Source organism: Malaclemys terrapin, chromosome 7, assembly GCF_027887155.1.
Source record: "Malaclemys terrapin pileata isolate rMalTer1 chromosome 7, rMalTer1.hap1, whole genome shotgun sequence".
Classification (NCBI taxonomy): Eukaryota; Metazoa; Chordata; order Testudines; family Emydidae; genus Malaclemys; species Malaclemys terrapin.
Window position 1 is genome coordinate 34,131,662 of NC_071511.1, and position 9,057 is coordinate 34,140,718.

The 9,057-nt window shown below is 51.0% G+C and overlaps 1 non-coding gene across 1 annotated transcript; it reads right to left on the reverse strand.

Moving 5' to 3' along the window:
* Positions 1–302: 302 nt before the first annotated feature.
* On the reverse strand, positions 303–494 carry LOC128841357 (U2 spliceosomal RNA). The gene has a single exon (XR_008445802.1). It is a non-coding gene; the product is annotated as a U2 spliceosomal RNA (small nuclear RNA).
* Between the last annotated feature and the right edge of the window lie 8,563 nt (positions 495–9,057).

Sequence of the window (9,057 nt, forward strand, 5' to 3'; positions counted from 1 at the left end):
GTCTGTATAATTAATGCAGTTATTTGTATACACGTGAGCTTCAATGTTATACAAAATAAGTATCCCTGATAGATCTCCTCCCAGGTAAAAGTACTCACACCCAGGTTTTTAAATAATTCTCTAGTAACACAAAAAGCTCACATCTATAGACTCACAAAATTACAACAGAAACTTAAAGTAACAATTCTTAATAAATAAACCAAAATATTGAATATTTGAGAATAAAACGGTTATAAAGACCAGTTTAAAAGAAAAAAAGAGTTCAACTGATTCTATTTTTGAACCACAATAGTCTCCCAAAGGGGAGGTGCACTGTTCCTGGAGGTACTGCAATACCAGGTTGATGCATGGAGTGGATGGAACAAGCTCCTATTCCATCTCCCTGTTCCAAAAATCCATTTAATATATAGTCCTCAGATAGAGAACATATCAGATATTAAACTGATAAGAACAGATTTATTTTTTTTAATTAAAGTTAATGTTTAAAATGAAATATACACGAGTTAAGAGGCAAGGTACTGTACATCTGGGTCAGGCTTGGGTTATGGGGGGTTACAGGTATCATTTGCAAGGATGAAAAGATACATACATTTTGCATAACCTGCATAGACTCAGATTGGGGTGCAAGGGTTTTTAAAGTGTCAGTGGATAGGTGGGCTCGGGTATGCCACCCATGGAATGTATAAGGAGTCCAAGTCAGTATCGGTGTAGCGGATAAGTACATGGGTGGGGTTCGTCCCTGTTCCGTCAGGGAAGGAAGTAGGTTATTTCCCTGGTCAGCGGTCTCAGTTACTCAATGTGGTATTGACCGTGTCCTGTGATGTATTCCGTATAAATGTCTCTGAACCACCTGATGGTGTCGGACACCATGAGCTGTCTCATGAGCCGGGCGTAGCGTCGACCGACTCCGCACACTCTCAGAACCAGCTTGTTGTGGGGGTCCCACGAGCCCAGGGCTCCCACGATCAGGGCGTGTATCTGGACCTCGTAGCCCTGGTCTCTCAGGATCTCAGAGTGTACTTCGATGCCTTCCGTGCTCAGGCCTCGTGGAGGGCCGGTGACCGGTTTTCAAAAGGCACCGTGATGTCTACAATGAGGACCTTCTTCTTTTCTGCATCTGTCACGACGATGTCGGGTCGCAGTCTGCTGTCTGTCCCGGGGATTGCAGAGTCGAGGGTGATCTTCCCCAGGGACAGCAGGATGGCTTTCACCAGCCTGTTCTGGATGGCATTGTGGCGGTACCGCCAGGCTCCGGAGTGCTGTTTGCATCCACACAGGATGTGGGGCAGGGTCTCGTTTGCATAGCTGCACTTCCTGCAGCGCTTGTCTCGGTTGCCATGGCGGATGGCTCCGTTGAGGGGAATGCAGTTGAGTCGGGCCCTGTGGACGAACCGCCAGTCGGTGAACCTGGTGAAGCTGCCCCTGGGGAGGAAGTGTTTGCTGGCGTCCCACTTGCTGGACACCTCGAACACCTTGCCCTGGTCCAGCTTCCACTTGAGGTTCTTGGCCTAGTGGCAGCGGATGGTGTCCTTCAGGGTCTTTTCCAGCATAGCTCTGGCGGTCGGGGTGACGATGGTGTGGTCCGGGGTCTTTAAGCATGGTACCAGTATTCCCAGCTCCCGGCGCTCCTTGCACCACTTCCAGCAGCAGCCGATCCTCTTACCCAGGCATCTTGAGGCGTTGCAGGCGCAGGACCAGAGAGAGGATAGGTCTCCCCCCTCTCTCCCAAACTCAGCCTCCAGGGAGCCACTGAGGTAAGTGGCGATGTCCTGCTCGGAGTGGGACCTGGCAATGCGTTTCCTGACCACGACTCGTACAGCTTCCTGTGCGATGCTCCTCACCGTCGGGTCTGGGCTCGTCAGGAGGCGGAAGGCATGGGTCATCACCATCACGTCGCACAGGTTATTAAACTGATAAGAACAGATAATGTTTTCACCCGTCAGCCAAAAGGCTGAGAAGCGATACTCTATGTTGAAATATTATACAGCCCTCCCATTCCTACAGCTCGCTACGTGACAGTGACACATACCAGCGAGCGCCACTAATGCCATAGCAATTCTTTGACAACTTCTAATCTAATCATACTTCCTTCACCTAATCGCTCCATTTTCACCATTCAAAGCAAACCGCCTCCTGCCTGAAAATTCAGGTTCAAAACTAATACATTCCTCAAGCTTGTTAGCTGTTGCCTTGTCACTCGTTTCTCTGCCTGAAAGATACTCTCTATTTGCATGAAGCCAGCCCCTTCGCTGCAACATGCTGAGGACATCGGGTTGCTAACCAGTGGCGTAGCCAGGTCCTAAGTGCAGGGGGAGCAAACCTAAAAAAAGCGCCCCCCTTGGCTCCTCCTCTGGCCACGCCCCTCATTGGCTCCTCCTCTGTCCGCTCAGCGCTCCTCCGGCCGCACTGCACCCCCCCCTTGGAGGGGCTCAGTCCGGGGGGAGGGGGCTGGGGATGGGCTGGCGGCGAGGGCTAGCTGGGGCTGGCGGATCCCCCCGGTGGAGCAGCAGGCACAGCCTTCGGGGAGGCCGGAGGGCTCCTCATGGCAGAGGTGGGGGGAAAGCTGCATGGCTCCGGCTGTGTTCCGGGAACCAGGGCCGCCGCCCTGGGGCCCGAGCCGGGCCGGAGCCGCTGGGGCCGGGAGTGCTCGGCCGGCGCCGCTCGACTGGCACAGCTCGGCCAGGGCCGGGACCGGGGCTGGCGCGCTCGGCCGGGACCGGGGCTGGCGCGCTCGGCCGGGACCAGGGCTGGCGCGCTCAGCCGGGACCAGGGCTGGCGCCCTGGGGCCCAAGCCGGAGCCGCTGGGGCCGGAGCCGAGCCGGGCCGGAGCTGCCAGGGCTGGGAGCTGGGCGGCGCACTTGGCCGGAGCTGCCAGGGCCGGGGCCGTCACTGGGCTGGCGTGCTCGGCCGCAGCCACCAGGGCCGGGACCGGGCTGCTGCTGCGGGGCCAGTGCCGAGCTGGGCCGGAGCTGATGGGGCTGGGGCCGGGGCCGGCGCCGAGCCAGGCCGGAACTGCCGGGGCCGGGACTGGGCTGGTGCGCTCGGCCAGAGCCACCAGGGCCGGGACTGGGCCGGACCTGCTGGGGCCGGAGCCGCTGGGGGTGCTCGGCCGGCACCGCTGGGCCAGGGCCGAGCTCGGCTGGAGCCGCCAGGGCTGGAAGCGGGCTGGCGCTGGGCTGGGGCTGCCAGGGCTGGGACTGGGCCAGCGCCGCGGGGCCCGCGTCGAGCCGGGCTGGAGCCGGAGCTGCCGGGGGTGCTCGGCCGGTGCCACTCGGGCCGGGACTGGGGCCGAGCCAGGCCAGAGCCGCCGGGGCCGTGAGCGGGCCGGGGCCGCTGGGGCCGGCCGGAGCTGCTTGGCTGGGGCCAGAGGGAGCCGGCTGGACTGGGCCGTGGCGCACCACACCTCCCCGGAGCCCTCCTTCTCGCGTCCCCCCACCCCTCCCAGCCCCAGCTTACCTGCTGCTGCCGGCCTGCCCCTGCTTGTTTTCAGACTTCCCGCGAACATGTGATTCGTGGGAAGCAGGGGAGGGGGAGGAGCAAGGGGGCAGAACGTTCAGGGGAGGGGAGGAGGGGGAAGTGAGCTAGGGGAGGGGTGGACAGCTGCGGGGCCCTTTTAGGCGCCGCTTTTGAAAAATGTGATGAGGGGAAGCGGCTGCTTCCCCTGCACCCCACTAGCACCCTATCGTTGCAAGTTTACACTTGGTGCCCTGCTCGCTCCCCCTACAGCACACAGGATTGTCTTCCCTTCATCAAGGAAGGAAGATCTTAAACAGTACTTAATTTGTAATGAAAGATGTGCCGGGGATCAAGCAATTTTTTTTTTAACATTCATAACTGATGCAGCAAGCCCAGAAGTGCCAGAACTATGAACTGCCAAGCCTAGAGGTCCTGGGGCTCAGCCCTGGCACAAATTAAGCACTGATATTTACCCTACTCAAGTGCTTGAGCCTGTACACCTGACCCAAACAAGTCTGTAGGCCCAACACAGAAAAGAGACAAGTTAGAGAAAGAGGAAAGAGAAAGAAAGAAATGTTTGTGTTTTGGTGTAAGTGGCACAAGGGAGGATGGGAGTCTCTGAACGATTATTTTTCTTCGCTCTACACACAGCTGAGGGATGATGTTCATTCTGAAAATAATTAGCAGGATATTACTGAGGGAGTGTCAAACCTGATTTGTATGTAAGCCCTCTGTGCAGGGCTAGGGTGACCAGACAGCAAGTGTGAAAAATCGGGACGGGGGTGGGCGGTAATAGGCACCTACATAAGATAAAGCCCCAAATATCGGGACTGTCCCCATAAAATCAGGACATCTGGTCACCCTAGCAGGGACTGTCTTTTTGTTCTGTGTTGGAACAGCACCTAGCACAGTGGGGTCCTCGTCCCTGACTAGGGCTCTTAGGCACTAGAGGAATACATAAATAAGCAAAACCAGTACTTTAGTACTGAACTCTTAATGTGTAAAAGGCAGATACAAGTCACACATTAAAATAATTGAAACAGAGTTTGGGTTGCATTTTAATGAGGATATGTCTACACTAGCACTTTTGTGAATAAAACTTTTGCAACGGTGTGGACAGCGCTGTGTTGGTGGGAGATGCTCTCTCGCCGGCATAGCTACCGCCGCTTATTGGGGGTGGTTTAATTATGCCGATGGGAGAAAGCTACACTGCGGCACGGTGTGCTGCTGTAAGGTCTGTAGTGTAGACAAGCCTGACTTTCTCCCTTTGGCTCTCAAACCCCTCTGACACGCTTTTCCCCACCCTTTCCCAACTGTACAGCCGTCATTGGAAATGTCTCAGTGGTACTCTAATCAGGTTGTCATTATATTAACTTGCTTCAGCACTTTGCAAAAACAGTAGTGCTTGACACTGTGTCAAATTAGCTGATGTCAGCTGATGTGGACACTAAAGAGAACTTTTGTTTTATTGTCTGGAAAAAAAAATAAAGTCAGCAGCTGATTACTGCACATGCACAGATGCACCAGGTTTAAAAAAAAAAAACCCGTAAACAAAGACACAAGCTTGTGGACCATGTCAACTTTAGGGCGACAGCACAATAAACACTTAGACACATGAGTATCTAGGCCATTGAGTTTTAAAGTTACCCACATGCCTAAGTATCTACAAGAAAGAGGATAATTAAACACCAACATTAGAAAAGTGAACCACCAAAAATATGCCCTGTTTTTTTTTTTAACAGAATATTGCTTGGAAGATGGGAAACATTCACAGAATTATAAGGTTCATAGAATTATAGGACCGCAAATCTTGATTGAGATCGGGCCTGGAGCAGAGCACTGACAATCAGATCTTGTTTTTAAAAATGCTTTCAGGTAATATCTACAGCTGTTGAACTTCAATCCAGGCACTTTATATAAAAAAGCAAAACCTCAAAAAAAGGGAAATCTGGACAAAATTCTCAGAAGTTGGGGATCCAAAAAATGAAGGTACCCAAAAATAAGTGGACTCTTGGCAGAATTGCCAACAGTTGAATTCAAAGGATGAGGAGTTAAATTCTAATTGGCCTTCATGGGAGGTACAAGCTTGTGAGTGCACTCCTGAGCACATGGCCTCTTCTCCTTTTAAGGACCTGCTCCTCATGGCCTGCGACTAGAGATGACTTGGCCATGTCTGGTTGGTCACTCTTCACCTCGGGCAGTGTCCATGCATTGGGTGTGTGGGTGCTGCTTAATTAGAGTCCCAGACACTTGGTCTGTCTGGGAGCTCTTCTGATCTTCCAGCTGTTTAAGCAGCCCATTCATCCCACAAGCATTCCAGGAGGGAGGGGTGGGGGAAAGCCACTTCACAGGTATTCAAAGAGGGAGAGGAGACAAGGGGGGGAGGGTATAACAGACCTTTTGAGCATACAGGTTATGCAGAGCATACAGATCACTGCTGCTCCTACAACAGGTCCAATAAAAGATATTACCTCCTGAACCTTGTCTCACTAATGCTTGAAGAGGGAGTTGGAAAGAAAGCTCAGAAATGGAACATCCCTCCATGCAGTCAGTTCCTCTTCCTGGGAACATTCTCTTCCTCCCCAGATCTGCTAGCATACTAACGTGAGGGCTTCCCCACCCCAAACCATGAGCTGGAGCCTTCTTTCCAAGACCTAGCTCCTTCCACATAAACCATGAGCTTCTCTCTGCAAAAGGCAAGGTCAAGAGCATTAAGATCTAGACACTAGACACTCAGCCATGCTGAGCCAAGAGCTGCTCCATCTCTACCAGGTTCCTCTTCTGTTGGGCACAACCGTGCACCCATAGTCCAGTGCCTGCAGCTCTGTTGTCTCCCAGGGGCTATGACAGGGTTTACCCAGGACCAGCCTGTGATGTTGCACTCCATATGCTTTATGGAAGTCTGCTGGTGAATATGACATAACTGGAATATGCTTTATGCTAAATACCCCATGTATGGTGTCATTAGAAAGCTTGTAATCTACTAAGTGTGTTCATCCTATTTGTTTGCATGTATTATTTCTATATCTGGAGTTAGGAGAATAAGAGCTAAACTTGTATCACTGATGTAAACCTATTAAGTGGAGGCCATTAAGGGTGCTCCAGAAACAATCAGTTGTAAATGGCCTTAGTTACTTGAAAGCCTTCCTGGGTAGGTGTGAGCCAGCCCATGGGGAATGGAGACTAGGGAGTCTTACAGTGACATGTGACCATGTCACCTGATGATAAAATCCATCTTAAATCTGGTAATTTTCCATTTAGAAGGAGGGGTGGGGACCCAGAGAGACAAAAGATTCCTGCCTTGTGCCAAAACTACAGAAGGGGGTGAAGCAGGACAAAGGGGGCTGCCAGTCTTTGAGAAAACCCCTGCTTACCACCTGAGATGTCTGCTGGAACTAACAAGGACTGTACCTGGGGAAAGGATTGGGCCCAGACTAGGAAGGAGACTAGTCTGTGAAAGAAGTTTATCGGAACATCTCTGAGGGTGAGATATTGCCTGTAATCAGTTTCTTAATGTATTAGGCTTAGACTTGTGTGTTTTATTTTGCTTTGTGACTTACTTTGTTCTGGCTGTTATTACCTGAAACCACTTAAATCCTACTTTTTATACTTAATAAAATCACTTTTGTTTATTAATAAACCCAGAGTAAGTGATTAATATCTGGGGGAGCAAACAGCTGTGCATATCTCCCTATCAGTGTTATAGAGGGCGGACAGTTTATGACTTTACCCTGTATAAGCTTTATACGGAGTAAAACGGATTTATTTGGGGTTTGGATCCCACTGGGAGCTGGGTATCTGGGTGCTGGAGCCAGGTAACCTGCTAAGCTGTTTTCAGTTAAGTCTGCAGCTTTGGGGCATGGACCAGACCCTGAGTCTGTGTTGCAGCAGGCTAGCATGTCTGGCTCAACAAGGCAGGGTTCTGGAGTCCTAAGGTGGCAGGGAAAATGGGCTCAGAGGTAATTTCAGCACACCAGGTGACAGTCCCAAGGGGATCTCTGTGACCGAATCCATCACACAGCCATCTTTCAGAAAACACAGAGCATTTAGGACAAAAACATTACAGAGAAAACATTCCATAAAACAATAAACAGTGCACACATGCTAGCGTTACCAGGTATTACCCATCAGCCTCATGGGATCCTGGTAAGTCCATACACAATTTGTCAGTCCTTTATGCCAGAATGCCTCACCTCTAAGTCAATTTAGGCTGACACTTAACTTTGACGCTATACAGGTGAAAACTACAATATGCACTTCCCCACACAACTGGTATTTCTACTGACTTGTTTACTTGTTCTAGGGATTTGGACTAATTAACTTTTAATGATTCCAGATTTCACAGGAAACCCATTCAGCAAGCCAGGAACGCAAAAATATATACACTGTGTATTTATATGGTAGTCTAAGAATATCCAGTGTACCCGTAGCATCTGGCATATCTCAGTGTAACAGACTTTGAAGTTTCCCTGCTTCTAAGGTCTCAAATCTCTCCCGTGTATCCAGGGCCATCCTTAGGATTTATGGGGCCCTATGCAGTATTATTAAACTGGTACCTATGCCGGCGCAACTGGTGCCACTGTGCTGGCGCATTCGGCTGTGATTATGGCCCCTGCCTTTTGCCTAGTAAGGAGACTGCAGCATGCGCTGGGTGTGCAGGAGCCGACCCACTTTTACCTGCTGTCCTGGTGTAACGTTGCACTCCATATGATTTTATGAAAATATGCTAATGAGTGTGAATATAATGTAACTGGAATATGATTCATGCAAAAGGTCTCTTGTAAGGTATCATTACAAAGCTTATAATCTACTGAGTGTGGTCATCCTATTTGTATGAATGTATCATTCTTGTATCTGAAACTAGAAATATGAAATATAACTCTGAGGTCCTATTGTAATTATGGGCCATTAATGGTGGTTTGGAATCTTGATATCTCCCATTAACCAGGACAATTGACTGTAGATGGCTCTGTTTACTTGCAAGCCTTCCTGTGAGTCATATCTCTCTATCAGTGTTATAGAGGGTGGACAATTTATGAGTTTACCCTGTATAAGCTTTATACAGAGTAAAATTGATTTATTTGGGGTTTGGATCCCATTGGGAACTGGGTATCTGGGTTCTAGAGACAGGAGCTCTTCTTAAGCCATTTTTAGTTAAGTCTGCAGCATTGGGGGACGTGGTTCAGACCTAGGTCTGTGTTTGCAGAAGGCTAGCGTGTCTGGCTCAACAAGACAGGGTACTGAAGTCCCAAGCTGCCAGGGAAAACGGGCTCAGAGGTAGTCTCAGCACATCAGGTGGAAGTCCCAAGGGGGTCTCTGTGACCAAACCCGTCACACCCAGTCATAGGCGTGGACTCCGTGGGTGGGTGCTCCAGGGCAGAGCACCCACTGGCACCAAGCTTCCCTCCTCTCCTCCCTCCCTCCACGCCTCTCGCGTGCCAGAAGCCCTACGCTTACCAGCTCCTCCCCCCTCCCTCCGAGTGCTTCTGGGAGGGAGAGGGAGGAGTGGGGACGGGGCACGCTCGGGGGAGGAGGTGGGGCAGGGTGGAGCAGGGCTGGGAAGAGGCGGGGTGGAGGCTTGGGGGAAGGGGTGGAGTGGGG